Here is a 16,756-nt window from a genome sequence, read left to right as displayed (position 1 = left end):
TCAAATGTAAAGGAAAGATTTTTATGAAGAAGAATTGCAACTCCCCTACTATTGGACTTATACGAAGAAAAAAAAACTTGGCCAACCCAGTTTCTACGCAGCTTCATATGCTCTGTATCAGAGAGGTGTGTTTCTTGCAACAATGCAATCTGACATTTCTCCTTCTGAAAAAAAGAAAGAAGTTTTTGCCTTTTAACAACATGGTTAATACCTTTTACATTAAGGCTAATAAATTTAAGATCACTCATAATCAGATTATACCAATATATTTAAGTTGTCTTAATAATACAGAAATCCAAGTGTGAAAGGGTCTTGGGTTGTTGGAACAACACAGAGAATGGTCAAAATAAAGAACAAAAAAACACACAAAACCAAACCATAACCACCCCACCCCTTTACCAGAAATGAGTACAAACGCAGTTTGATAAACCCCTCCCGCCCCCACAACCAAACTTAAATGCAAATGTGTAGAGAACGTGAAAAAAGTAGCCACATCACACCGAAAGACGGAGTATAACTCTATCTAACCCCCCCACTTCCATCGCGCAAAATCTTGCATAACAATAACTACGCGGCAATAAAATACGAGCCCTAGGCCAGACACCTCAAATGGAAAAAAATAATAACATCGTTCGTTACAGAACAATAAGAATTCCAGTAAAATAAAAATAAAGGTCTTAAAGTGCACCGTAAGTCACTCAAAACGAATTCAGCGCAGAAAAAGAATCAGCAATAAAGTCTCTAAATGAACCGTGACTTTAAAGTACCTATCTGTCCACATATTTACCTAATGTGTAAAAAAGGGACACTGTGCTCCTCCCATCTGTTCGTGTAAGCAGTATAATGTTAGTCCAACCCGCTCAAAAACGCCCGGGCATCCTCTGCACAGCTGAAGGAGTAGTCTGATCCGTTAAAGTTGAAACAGAGGTTAGCAGGGTAGCGCATCACGAAACGGACTCCTCTTTGAATAAGCTGCCCGCAGACTTCGTTGTATGCCCGTCTCGCCTCCCTGACCTTGACTGACAGATCCTGTGTAATATAAATGTCACTGCCTTCATATGCAAGATAATCCTTCTTCTTAGCAGCTGCCAGTATTTTAGTCTTGTCCGAGTAGTTATGAAGCTTGATCAACACAGGACGTGTGCGGTTTGGTTTGAGCGGGCCAAGTGTTCTATGCGCCCGGTCAATTTTAACAGCGGCATTTTTAGTTTCAATTCCCAGCATCTTAGGCAGCCAAGTCTGGAAAAATTCTATAGGTCTGCGACCCTCCGCGCCTTCTTTCAAGCCTATGATGCGAATATTATCACGCCGGCTGCGATTTTCGGCGTCTTCTGCTCTCTCCGAAAGGGACTGCACTGTTTTTTCCAGCGCCGCTACCTTATTGTGAAGTTCCGCCACTTTGTCTTCAGTCTGGGAAACACGACTCTCCGCCTCCGTGATGCGCTTCGTGTTGTCCTCTAAACGGGTTGCAATTGAGTCTAACGTCGACTCAAAACGAGCAAATTTCTCGTCCAGAAACGCACTTAAATTTTCAGTTACAGCCTGTGCTAGGCTGGACTGTTCGGCCGAGGAACCGCCATCTTTACTACTTTGATTAGCGGCCGATTGGCCTTTCGTTGTCAAGCGACCCCGTCTAGTTTCTTGCTGGGAGGCGGCGGGACTGGTTCCCGACATGGTTAGAAATAAAATTCCCGGAGTTTAAGTGAAACAGCCGCGCAGTTCGATGTGAATAAAGTGAAAATAGTGCGACGGTCGCGGGAGCTCAGCGAAACCGTGCCACTTAGATGAAGAGCATCACGTCATCCCTGATTTTAATTTTATATGAATTTTCAAATCTGACTGTATAGTGAAAACGATATAATTTTTCATGATTTTGGCATGCAGTTATTAAAGAATGATACAGTAAAATGATATAAAAATCACAACAGTGGTACATGGGGACATGTAGAACAAGAGTCTCGTAGAGTTTGCAGAAAACAATTGGATTTTAATTGTTTATGAATTTTCAAATCTGACTGTATAGTGAAAACGATATAATTTTTCATGATTTTGGCATGCAGTTATTAAAGAATGATACAGTAAAATGATATGAAAATCACCACAGTGATACATGGGGACATGTAGAACAAGGATCTGATGGAGTATGCAGAAAACAATTTGATTCAAATTGTTTATGAATTTTCAAATCTGACTGTATATTGAAAATGATATAATTTTTCATGATTTTGGCATGCAATTATTAAAGAATGATACAGTACAATGATATAAAAATCACCACAGTGGTACGTGGGCACATGTAGAACAAGGATCTGATGGAGTTTGCAGAAAACAATTTGATTCAAATTGTTTATGTATTTTCAAATCTGACTGTATAGTGAAAACGATATAATTTTTCATGATTTTGGCATGCAGTTATTAAAGAATGATACAGTAAAATGATATGAAAATCACCACAGTGATACATGGGGACATGTAGAACAAGAGTCCGGTAGACTTTGCAGAAAACAATTGGATTTTAATTGTTTATGAATTTTCAAATCTGACTGTATAGTGAAAACGATATAATTTTTCATGATTTTGGCATGCAATTATTAAAGAATGATACAGTAAAATAATAAGAAAATCACCACAGTGATACATGGGGACATGTAGAACAAGGATCTGATGGAGTTTGCAGAAAACAATTTGATTCAAATTGTTTGTGAATTTTCAAATCTGACTGTATAGTGAAAACAATGTAATTTTTCTTGATTTTGGCATGCAATTATTACAGAATGATACAGTAAAATGATATAAAAATCACAACAGTGGTACATGGGGACATGTAGAACAAGAGTCTGGTAGAGTTTGCAGAAAACAATTTGATTTTAATTTTATATGAATTTTCAAATCTGACTGTATATTGAAAATGATATAATTTTTCATGATTTTGGCATGCAATTATTAAAGAATGATACAGTAAAATGATATAAAAATCACCACAGTGGTACGTGGGCACATGTAGAACAAGGATCTGATGGAGTTTGCAGAAAACAATTTGATTCAAATTGTTTATGTATTTTCAAATCTGACTGTATAGTGAAAACGATATAATTTTTCATGATTTTGGCATGCAGTTATTAAAGAATGATACAGTAAAATTATATAAAAATCACAACAGTGGTACATGGGCACATGTAGAACAAGGATCTGGTAGAGTTTGCAGAAAACAGTTTGATTTTAATTGTTTATGAATTTTCAAATCTGACTGTATAGTGAAAAAGATATAATTTTTCATGATTTTGGCATGCAATTATTAAAGAATGATACAGTAAAATGATATGAAATCACCACAGTGGTACATGGGGACATGTAGAACAAGAGTCTGGTAGAGTTTGCAGAAAACAATTTGATTTTAATTTTATATGAATTTTCAAATCTGACTGTATAGTGAAAACGATATAATTTTTCATGATTTTAGCATGCAATTATTAAAGAATGATACAGTAAAATTATTAGAAAATCACCATAGTGATACATGGGCACATGTAGAATAAGAGTCTTGTGGAGATTGTAGAAAACAATTTAATTTTAATTTTATATGAATTTTCAAATCTGACTGTATAGTGAAAATGATATAACTTTTCATGATTTTGGCATGCAGTTATTAAAGAATGATACAGTAAAATGATATAAAAATCACAACAGTGGTACATGGGGACATGTAGAACAAGAGTCTCGTAGAGTTTGCAGAAAACAATTGGATTTTAATTGTTTATGAATTTTCAAATCTGACTGTATAGTGAAAACGATATAATTTTTCATGATTTTGGCATACAGTTAATAAAGAATGATACAGTAAAATGATATGAAAATCACCAAAGTGATACATGGGGACATGTAGAACAAGAGTCGGGTAGAGTTTGCAGAAAACAATTGGAGTTTAATTGTTTATGAATTTTCAAATCTGACTGTATAGTGAAAACGATATAATTTTTCATGATTTTGGCATGCAATTATTAAAGAATGATACAGTAAAATGATATAAAAATCACAACAGTGGTACATGGGGACATGTAGAACAAGAGTCTCGTAGAGTTTGCAGAAAACAATTGGATTTTAATTGTTTATGAATTTTCAAATCTGACTGTATAGTGAAAACGATATAATTGTTCATGATTTTGGCATGCAATTATTAAAGAATGATACAGTAAAATGATATAAAAATCACCACAGTGGTACGTGGGCACATGTAGAACAAGGATCTGATGGAGTTTGCAGAAAACAATTTGATTCAAATTGTTTATGTGTTTTCAAATCTGACTGTATAGTGAAAACGATATAATTTTTCATGATTTTGGCATGCAGTTATTAAAGAATGATACAGTAAAATGATATGAAATCACCACAGTGGTACATGGGGACATGTAGAACAAGAGTCTGGTAGAGTTTGCAGAAAACAATTTGATTTTAATTTTATATGAATTTTCAAATCTGACTGTATAGTGAAAACGATATAATTTTTCATGATTTTAGCATGCAATTATTAAAGAATGATACAGTAAAATGATTAGAAAATCACCATAGTGATACATGGGCACATGTAGAATAAGAGTCTTGTGGAGATTGTAGAAAACAATTTAATTTTAATTTTATATGAATTTTCAAATCTGACTGTATAGTGAAAATGATATAACTTTTCATGATTTTGGCATGCAGTTATTAAAGAATGATACAGTAAAATGATATAAAAATCACCACAGTGGTACGTGGGCACATGTAGAACAAGGATCTGATGGAGTTTGCAGAAAACAATTTGATTCAAATTGTTTATGAATTTTCAAATCTTGACTGTATAGTGAAAACGATATAATTTTTCATGATTTTGGCATGCAGTTATTAAAGAATGATACAGTAAAATGATATGAAAATCACCACAGTGGTACATGGGACATGTAGAACAAGAGTCCGGTAGAGTTTGCAGAAAACAATTGGATTTTAATTGTTTATGAATTTTCAAATCTGACTGTATAGTGAAAACGATATAATTTTTCATGATTTTGGCATGCAATTATTAAAGAATGATACAGTAAAATGATAAGAAAATCACCACAGTGATACATGGGGACATGTAGAACAAGGATCTGATGGAGTTTGCAGAAAACAATTTGATTCAAATTGTTTATGAATTTTCAAATCTGACTGTATAGTGAAAACGATGTAATTTTTCTTGATTTTGGCATGCAATTATTACAGAATGATACAGTAAAATCATATAAAAATCACAACAGTGGTACATGGGGACATGTAGAACAAGAGTCTGGTAGAGTTTGCAGAAAACAATTTGATTCAAATTGTTTATGTATTTTCAAATCTGACTGTATAGTGAAAACGATATAATTTTTCATGATTTTGGCATGCAGTTATTAAAGAATGATACAGTAAAATGATATAAAAATCACAACAGTGGTACGTGGGCACATGTAGAACAAGAAAACAATTTGATCTTCATTTTATATGAATTATGAATATTTTAAATGAATTTTCAATTCTGACTGTATAGTGAAAAATATAGCATTCTTCATGATTTGGCGATTTACGATTTATTTATTTATTTATTTTTGGCATGCAATTATTAAAGAATGAAACAATGACATGGCAGTTTGGTTTTATCCTTTTTAATAATTTTTTATAATAATTTAGATTCTCTCCACATAAGCAGGATACACCATACAATAGCAGGTACAGATTGAATGATAACATACGCACTTATAACACTTAAAACGTGAATGAATTCCATAATTCTTATTAATATGAATAAATATGACAACCGAAGGCGGATTTACTAAAAGAATCAGACTTTAGCGCTCGCACGTTAATGTACCACGCACCGCCGAGTAGACGCGCAATGAACTTGAAGCGCAGATGGCCGCGCTACTCTGAAACGCAGATGGCGTGACTGCAGTCCCAGCAGCTGACCAGCAGTGATTCTTCTCTCGTCTTTCTGACTGCTCTCTGCCCAGAAATAAATTATTAATGAGCCATAACCCCTGTACTAATCAGATATGTTGGTTTAGCTTGTCAGTTTGAAGGAAATTGTATTATTTACTTGTATTTTTAACCGGTTTAAAAGTTAAACGAAACCCGACTCCTCCCCTAAATCTCTCTCGGCTATTGCAACTGTAGGGGCGCAATTTTTCTCAGACAATGTAAGTCTATGGGTAATGTATTAAACATTTAAAAATTAATAAAAAAAAACTTTTCACATTTGGCTCCGAAACTCTGGAATAGCTTTCCTGATAATGTCCGGGGTTCAGACACACTCTCTCTGTTTAAATCTAGATTAAAAAAGCATCTCTTTCACCAAGCATTGGAATAATGTATCTCTTAAATTGTGAGTGTAGTTGCATCTGATCAAATGTCAATGTCAATGTCACCTTTATTTATATAGCGCCAGTAGTTCAATTCCAGGCTGCAGCAAAGTCAGATTGTGCAGAAGAATCATCTGTTTCCTGTGGTCTTGTCCTGGTGCTCCTCTGAGACAAGGTCTTTACAGGGGATCTGTATCTGGGGCTCTAGTTGTCCTGGTCTCCGCTGTCTTTCAGGGATGTAGAGGTCCTTTCTAGGTGCTGATCCAGCATCTGGTCTGGATACGTACTGGATCCGGGTGACTGTAGTGACCCTCTGATCTGGACACAGACTGGATCTGGTGGCCACGGTGACCTCGGAACAAGAGAGAAACAGACAAATATTAGCGTAGATGCCATTCTTCTAATGATGTAGCAAGTACATAGGTTGTTATGGGAAGTGTTTCCGGTTCCGGTTTACCTAATTAATGCAGCCTAAAAATCCTTTAACGGATTTGGATAATAAAAGCATATTAGTATATTATGTGTATGCCAGGTTAAAGAGATGGGTCTTTAATCTAGATTTAAACTGCAAGAGTGTGTCTGCCTCCCGAACAATGTTAGGTAGGTTATTCCAGAGTTTGGGCGCCAAATAGGAAAAGGATCTGCCGCCTGCAGTTGATTTTGATATTCTAGGTATTATCAAATTGCCTGAGTTTTGAGAACGTAGCGGACGTAGAGGATTATAATGTAAAAGGAGCTCATTCAAATACTGAGGTGCTAAACTATTCAGGGCTTTATAAGTAATAAGCAATATTTTAAAATCTATGCGATGCTTGATAGGGAGCCAGTGCAGTGTTGACAGGACCGGGCTAATATGGTCATACTTCCTGGTTCTAGTAAGAACTCTTGCTGCTGCATTTTGGACTAGCTGTAGTTTGTTTACTAAGCGTGCAGAACAACCACCCAATAAAGCATTACAATAATCTAACCTTGAGGTCATAAATGCATGGATTAACATTTCTGCATTTGACATTGAGAGCATAGGCCGTAATTTAGATATATTTTTGAGATGGAAAAATGCAGTTTTACAAATGCTAGAAACGTGGCTTTCTAAGGAAAGATTGCGATCAAGTAGCACACCTAGGTTCCTAACTGATGACGAAGAATTGACAGAGCAACCATCAAGTCTTAGACAGTGTTCTAGGTTATTACAAGCAGAGTTTTTAGGTCCTAAAATTAACACCTCTGTTTTTTCAGAATTTAGCAGTAAGAAATTACTCGTCATCCAGTTTTTTATATCGACTATGCAATCCATTAGTTTTTCAAATTGGTGTGTTTCACCGGGCTGCGAAGAAATATAGAGCTGAGTATCATCAGCATAACAGTGAAAGCTAACACCATGTTTCCTGATGATATCTCCCAAGGGTAACATATAAAGCGTGAAGAGTAGCGGCCCTAGTACTGAGCCTTGAGGTACTCCATACTGCACTTGTGATCGATAGGATACATCTTCATTCACTGCTACGAACTGATGGCGGTCATATAAGGACGATTTAAACCATGCTAATGCACTTCCACTGATGCCAACAAAGTATTCAAGTCTATGCAAAAGAATGTTGTGGTCAATTGTGTCAAACGCAGCACTAAGATCCAATAAAACTAATAGAGAGATACACCCACGATCAGATGATAAGAGCAGATCATTTGTAACTCTAAGAAGAGCAGTCTCAGTACTATGATACGGTCTAAATCCTGACTGGAAATCCTCACATATACCATTTTTCTCTAAGAAGGAATATAATTGTGTGGATACCACCTTTTCTAGTATCTTGGACAGAAAAGGGAGATTCGAGATTGGTCTATAATTAACTAGTTCTTTGGGGTCAAGTTGTGGTTTTTTGATGAGAGGCTTAATAACAGCCAGTTTGAAGGTTTTGGGGACATGTCCTAATGACAATGAGGAATTAATAATAGTCAGAAGAGGATCTATGACTTCTGGAAGCACCTCTTTCAGGAGCTTAGATGGTATAGGGTCTAACATACATGTTGTTGGTTTAGATGATTTAACAAGTTTATACAATTCTTCCTCTCCTATGGTAGAGAATGAGTGGAACTGTTCCTCAGGGGGTCTATAGTGCACTGTCTGATGTGATACTGTAGCTGACGGCTGAATGGTTGCAATTTTATCTCTAATAGTATCGATTTTAGAAGTAAAGTAGTTCATAAACTCATTACTGCTGTGGTGTTGGGAAATGTCAACACTTGTTGAGGCTTTATTTTTCGTTAATTTAGCCACTGTATTGAATAAATACCTGGGGTTATGTTTGTTTTCTTCTAAAAGAGAAGAAAAGTAATCGGATCTAGCAGTTTTTAATGCTTTTCTGTAGGATATGTTACTTTCCCGCCAAGCAATACGAAATACCTCTAGTTTTGTTTTCCTCCAGCTGCGCTCCATTTTTCGGGCTGCTCTCTTTAGGGTGCGAGTATGCTCATTATACCATGGTGTCAAACTGTTTTCCTTAACCTTCCTTAAGCGTAAAGGAGCAACTTTATTTGAAGTGCTAGAAAAGAGAGAGTCCATAGTTTCTGTTACATCATCAAGTTGTTCTGAGATTTTGGATATGCTAAGGAATTTGGATACATCAGGAAGATAACTTAAAAAGCAGTCTTTTGTGTTAGAAGTGATGGTTCTTCCATACTTGTAACAAGAAGTAGAATTTACAATTTTGGCTATATGAATTTTGCAAAGAACTAAATAATGATCTGAGATATCATCACTTGGCTGAATAATTTCAACACCATCAACATCAATTCCATGTGACAGTATTAAATCTAGAGTATGATTTCGACAATGAGTAGGTCCTGAAACGTGTTGTCTAACACCAATAGAGTTCAGAATGTCTATAAATGCTGATCCCAATGCATCGTTTTCATTATCAACATGGATATTAAAATCACCAACTATTAAAACTTTATCTGCAGCCAGAACTAACTCAGATGTAAAATCACCAAACTCTTTAATAAAGTCTGTATGGTGCCCTGGTGGCCTGTATACAGTAGCCAGTACAAACATAACAGGGGATTTATCATTAACATTTGTTTCTTTGGATAATGTTATATGAAGTACCATTACTTCAAACGAGTTATACTTGTAGCCTGCCCTCTGAGAAATCCTGAAAACGTTGTTATAAATTGAAGCAACACCTCCACCTTTGCCTTTTAGACGTGGCTCATGTTTATAACAGTAATCTTGGGGGGTGGACTCATTTAAAATAATGTAATCATCAGGTTTTAGCCAGGTTTCTGTCAAACAGAGTACATCTATATTATGATCAGTGATCATATTATTTACAAAAAGTGTTTTCGTAGAAAGGGATCTGATATTCAATAAGCCAAGCTTTATCATTTGTTTATCCATATTGCTTCTGTTTTTTATTTGTTGAACCTCAATTAAATTGTTAATCTTAACTTGGTTTGGACGTTTTTTGTTTTTTCTAGTTCGGGGAACAGACACAGTCTCTATAGTGTGATATCTAGGTGAAAGAGTCTCTATGTGCTGAGAATTAACTGACCTCTGTGACGGGAGGCAGCTAGCAGACGGTCGGTTTAGCCAGTCTGTCTGCTGTATTTACGTTTACAAATGTGCATTCTTATTCTTTAGCTTGGGTTAAACAAATTAATTTTACTTTCTTGGAACAGCAGCAATGCTAATGATGTCTCTGTTTGTTTCTATGTTTTGCCACGGGACTCAGTCTGAATCCAGAACACCTGAGAAGAGATGATGCTGACCCTCAGAGGACCCCAGATGATGCTAACCCTGAATCAACAAACAGAACTAACAAATATTGCACTGTAAAAAGTGATACACTATATTTACTCAATAAAATTGTGTCAACAGATTACAAGCAATATTATTAATTAAATTATGTGAATTAATTAGAATTAATCAAATGAGATACTTACAGGCAATCATTAAAAATGAGTAAAATAACATGAAAAAAATAAGTAAAAAGTATACAAAAATATTGGTTTTGTTGGAAAACGCGGGGTTTGCATGTCAACCCGCCCCATACCTAATCTGATTGGTTCGATCGTCTTTCATAGGCATACATGATAGGAAATTTGTGCGTAGTTGGTGTACACTGTTAAAAATAATACACTGTATTTACTTAATACAATTGTGTCAACCGATTACAAGCAATATTAGTAATTAAATTTAATCAGTTAATCAAATGAGATGCTTAGAAATACTACGAATACTATACGATGAATACTATGTTATGCATACCAGGCCAGTAGTTGGTGACTAACACAGTGCAAAACTCTAATGTAAATTAGTGTTTTTGTTGATTACATGGAGATGATACATGCATTGTGTTCATCTATTTTTAAGAAGCCCTGATAGTGGAGCATGGATTCATCAATTTACCATGGCAACTAAGGGGAAAGAAAGAGCAGCGATGTTCACTGCAACTGAGCAGCGTTTGCTTCTCGAGACTTACGATGAATTTAAACATATGATTACCAAAAAAGGGAATACCGCAGCTATTAATAAAACAAGAGAGAAAGGCTGGCAGGAAATTGCTGATCGTCTCAATGCATAAGTAGTAACTAATATGAAATGTACATTTTCACTAACATGAAATGTACAAAATGTACTATTTTACTAAAGTGAAATTAAATATTTGCCACAACACATTGAAGTAAGTGTGTGTGTATAACTAACTTTTACAGCAGCAATTTAAGTGAAGAAAAAAGAACATGGCAGCAGGTGAAAATAAAATATACAAATATTGTTCAGAATGTTAAGTATAACACCAATAGAGTTCAGAATGTCTATAAATGCTGATCCCAATGCATCGTTTTCATTATCAACATGGATATTAAAATCACCAACTATTAAAACTTTATCTGCAGCCAGAACTAACTCAGATGTAAAATCACCAAACTCTTTAATAAAGTCTGTATGGTGCCCTGGTGGCCTGTATACAGTAGCCAGTACAAACATAACAGGGGATTTATCATTAACATTTGTTTCTTTGGATAATGTTATATGAAGTACCATTACTTCAAACGAGTTATACTTGTAGCCATGGCAGCAGGTGAAAATAAAATATACAAATATTGTTCAGAATGTTAAGTATAGTCTATGTAAGTACTTAAGCATAACCAGCTTGATGTTACAACTGTCCAGTCTCATGATGTTTATTAATTGCAGCTGCCAAAAAGAAGAGTGAGGTTGCTGCCACTGGGGGAGGGCCACCGACAGCCAACTTTAATCCTGCAGAGGAGCTGACAATTAGAAATGAACAAAGGGAGGCCTGTCATTGAGGGAATAGAGGGGGGAACAGTATCTGAATCAATTCCACCTAGTATAAGAAATGACTACTTAAAAGGTGTTTATCTTTTTTTATTATTATTATTCTTGCATTCCTAACCAAATCTTTTCATTTCATAGTGATGCCAAATTCTGTGTGCTTGCTGGATCCACCAGACATCATGCTGAACCCTGTGAGTATGACGGTACGAGTTTAAAGCACTGATTTATTGTCAAGTGGTGATTTATTAAACTGAGTTTAATTAATTGTTTCAGGTTGAAGGCCCATATACAGTTGAGGAGGATGAGGAGACTGTGTCAGTATGTTCAAGGAGGCCTGAGGTAGGCACAGATTTGCACATTATATATTTAAAAGCCTACTTGTGAGGTGCTAAATAGTGTGTATTTCCATTATTATTATGATAGGCAGCAGGATGCTGACACCTTTCTAGAGCCCTCTCAGTCTGGGACCACATGTGACCAAGTGAGTATTAAGAAATTACAAAAAAGTGCCAAGAGCACTCAATCAAATAACTGAAATTTCTGTTCCTACAGAACCCAGAGAACATAAAGGGAGTCTACAAACATTATCTCCGGAAACAAATGGAAGCCATAGATACTGACATGCAATATAAAAAAAGTCAAGATAAGGAAGTTGGAGCTGGAAATCCAACAGCTTGAGAAAAATGCAAGTAGAACTGCCATATTTAAAACAATGGCACACGACCTTTTTGTTTTTTGACAACATTTAATTGTATGTCTTTTTACCTTCAACAGGCAGTTTCAACCTGAATAAAAAAAAATAATTATGACTTGTGTGTCTAAATTAAGGGAAAAGTTGAGGAGAAAGTGAAAACTTAACATGGTTTGGACCGTATTAACCAAAAATTCATTGTCCTCAAAAATGGCTTCAATGTCCCAGTCTTCCTCTACAATCCTTGTAGCACAACACATGCAACTACGATGTCACATGCCCTTTGTGGAGTCACTCTGAGGTAATTCAGGCACTGTAACCTTGACTTGATTAGCCCAAATGCCATCTCTATACGAGCTCTTGTGTGTGCATGGGCAATATTGTAGTTGTGCTGTGCCTCAGTCTGCGTCTCCTGATAGAGAGTCAAGAGATAAGGCAGGCATGCATATCCCTTGTCTCCCAGCAAAACTCCTGAGAATTCACCTGAATCTAATAATTTTTTTTTTATTAACATTGAATTTGGTGAAGTTATTTTAAAGCTGTAGTTTTTTCCATATGTTAAGTGACTAACATACCTTGTGCCAGTTGGTGGGAAAGAGAGGAGTCCCGAAAGATTCTGGAATCATGCACTGAGCCAGGCCATTTTGCCTCTACATTTGTGATGATGCAATCTGCATCACAAATCATCTAAATAATTAAAAATGTAGGTCACTACACTGGACTTACATAGGTAAATAATGAGGACTGTTACTGCATTTGTAATGAGCAGAACACTGGTTCCCAGCTTATTGTAAAGAACAATCGGTTCTACAGTAGTAGCCTACAATGTAATCTCAGTGGGTCTGTACCTGTACATTGATGCCGTGTAATGATTTCCTATTAACGAAGTCTGCTTCATGCGGACCAGACGGACGCTTTATGCGCACGTGGGTGCAGTCCAGAGCTCCGATAACATTTGGGAAAGCTACAAAAGTTAAGTGTTTGTCTTTCAATTGCCATGTCTAACATATCCAGACAATAAATATTTCCATTTTCTATATAGCCTAGTTATTATTTGAACTTACCAGTGATTCCATAAAAGGCCTGTTTAATAGTACAAATCGCTCTGTGGCCAGGGAAGGTGATGAACACATTGAGTAATTTTTTTAAAGACAGGTACACAATTCGTACAGTGCGGCAAATTGATGCTTTGCTGATATTCTCTGCATCTCCAACTGTGTAAAAAAATGTTCTGCTGGTAAAAAAGCGAAGTGCAATTCACACAGTCTGCGGGACTGTGAGCGCTTTATTGCGCCGTGTGCTATTTGCGATGTGTGCGCTCAGTAATCTACAAATATATGCTATCCCTTCCCTCGAGAATCTATACCACACATGCAGGTATTTGTCACAAAAAAACAATGGGTCTGCCCTGCCCCTGAAAGTACGTTCTCTTTGAAATGCCCTGCGTATGATTATCTCTCCCTCATCCACCACCTAATCAATGAAAGGACACGCCATGACTATTTGTCCGACATATGGGTTGAGCTCCCTATTTATAGACATTTAATTGATTCATTACAAAAATCACACCAACTAAACAAATGTAACTTTAATTCTTTACATTTGTACATTCGAATGTATTACATTTATTCTTGAAGTGCATTTGCTTTCATTTTTGGACTGATAGTGGTTACATGAAATAAAATGGCATTATGCCAGAGAGTCTGATATAATATCATCACATTCCCAGCGCGTCAGTGTTAAAACGGTATTCTGGTTAAGCATCAACTCAGGCTTAGCCTGCCAGTTAGCCTGCCCCGGACCAGGCTAGTTTCCCAGCATAAGTTGCCAGGGTAACTGAGTTTGAACTATTTTAAGTTTGCTTTATGAAACGGAATCCACCGACAATAAGTCTGACTAACCAAAATAAGCCTGGCTTGTTTTCTAATCTTGTTTTATGGAACAGCCTCCAGGGGCCCGTTCTTCGTACGTCGCTAACTCAGTTTGCTGGATTTGAATGTTGACGATTTGGCGTGATCTTGGATCATTTGGTTCTTCGAAGCTCATCCCGGAGCTGCTGTCATAGCAACAGGTCCGTAAGCTTAAACCTGCTCGGGAGCAGGCTTATTTCATGTAAATAGGATTAGATCACTTCTTTTCAACCAGAACTGATACTCAAAATATGTCTGCTACCACCGCTACTTTATTACAAGAGTATCGTACTGATCCAGGGACAATAATTTAAAATAATAATCATTTAAAAAATTATTTAAAAATAATATAAAAATGCTGTGTAGTCCATAACAGCCTACTATAGACAGCCAGTTTTACTCACTGAAATATTTATTTGTCATAATGACTGCTATTATAAGAGTGGCTTGATGGAGTGCAGGAGATGCAGATAACATGATATTGACCCTTAAGAAACTTTCATTAATGCTGTCACGTAACAAATCTGTCCAAATATAAAATGAAATGAATAGATAATTTCTACATTGAAATAAAAATGTAAAGACTGTACAACTATTATAAATTGCGAATATAAATAATTGGGAATCATGAAAAAAATTCTAATAAAATAAAAACATGCATCTATTATCTGTTTCATGTATCTATTATAACATTTATGTAGTTTTGTTTGCTTGGCTGTTTCCTTATAAAAGTCTAGAAATTTGTCAAGTTTTTCGTCGGGTGTCATTTTAAATTATATGATGTCATTACATTGCCGTCTTGCCACCAGCCAATCGCTGCACTGCTGATCATGGTTTCGAGTATCGATACATATCCCCTTTTAAGCCAACACATGAACGTGCAATTATCTCAGATAACTCAATCCAGCGATACTAATCATACACAACAGGTGTGTTCGAAGAACCCAATTAGCCGGATCATGATTAGCACGATGATATCATCTTTGATGTGTCATTTGATCTCGGATGTAATAAGCGACGTACGAAGAATGGGCCCCAGGTGGTGTTGTTTGTTTTGATATCATTTGATCTTATCAACAACAGGCGTCCTTGCGGTTGTGCAGTATATGTCTGTTTTTTTTTCAGAATAATCAGAGAGATTCTTAGTAGCATTTCTGATCAAAAATTTTTTTTTAAAGAAAATATTTTTAGTTTAGGCACACAGACATCAAGAATCAGCCTGAGAACCTCAGCGACCATCAACAATAGCTCAACAATAGCGACCATCAAAAAGCATGTTGCACTGCATTCTGGGTGCCACCAATCAAAACTCTTTTTATTTATGACTCCCATCATGCTTTGCAGCATAAATAAATTATAAGATGATGTCACGGCTGTACTTCGTATTATCTTCCCTGCCGTGTCTGGTGTGTGTTTGTGCTTCCCCTAAAGGTGCGCTGCGGAGCTGTGAGGTAATCAGGTGGATTGGGTGCACAGGTGTGCCTATCGATAAGAGCTTCCTGTTGGGCGTCCTTTTGGGGTGTGTTCCTTTCAGTCACATCGATCTCTGGCCAGGACCGTGATGTTGATCGGCGTTGCGGCGTATTGTGAAAGTTTGAGAGATGGTTTTTGTTATGGAGAATGTGAAAATAAAGAGTATTGTAACCACCGATAACCCTTTGTCCTCCTTCGTTGTTGCTCCAGTGTAACAATGAAGGAGGACAAAGCGTTTTCGGCGGATGTGACTGAAAGGGACGCACCCCAAAAGGACGCCCAACAGGAAGCTCTTATCGATAGGCACACCTGTGCACCGGTGCACCCAATCCACCTGATTACCTCACAGCTCCGCAGCGCACCTGTAGGGGAAGCACAAACACACATCAGACACGGCAGAGAAGATAATATGAAGTACAGCCGTGACAGATGAATTGACTTATATTTTTTCTTAATATTTTCTTTTATTTTTACTTTTTTATGCAATTTTTAGTAGCTTGTTTTGTGATGCTTACAGTTCATCTGTTTATTTGAATATGCTGATATTCACCATTCTTGAGATTCATACGCTGGTTCTTGATGTCAATGTGTGCCTAACAGAAAGTTCTCCTTCCTCACTACAATTTTTTTCTTAAACTCTGGATTTTACAGAAAATTCCAGGTCTTCTATTATTGAATTACAGGGGTTGCTATAGTGAAGATTAATTTAACTAAGAGAACAGGCTTCATTTATAACACTCATTATGTAAAACCGTAACTAACACCACGTGAACATCTTTTCTCTTAGTATGTCTAGCTGTCATAATCCCGTTACAACAGCCATACAAAATGTAATATTAAAACGTCAAGGGTCAAGAGCCCAACTAAAACAAACAATGATCACTATAATGGTAACCAATAATTTAACCTTTTCTCCTTCAGTGATTCTGTTTGTGAACTTAAGGTGTCTTCAATAACTCTGTTTTGGGGGACTGAGGGGACTGAATACACAAACTTCTGAACATGATGCCTGTATCATATCTATGTAAGCAAC

Source organism: Carassius carassius, chromosome 28, assembly GCF_963082965.1.
Source record: "Carassius carassius chromosome 28, fCarCar2.1, whole genome shotgun sequence".
NCBI lineage: Eukaryota > Metazoa > Chordata > Actinopteri > Cypriniformes > Cyprinidae > Carassius > Carassius carassius.
This window is presented reverse-complemented; position numbering follows the sequence as displayed.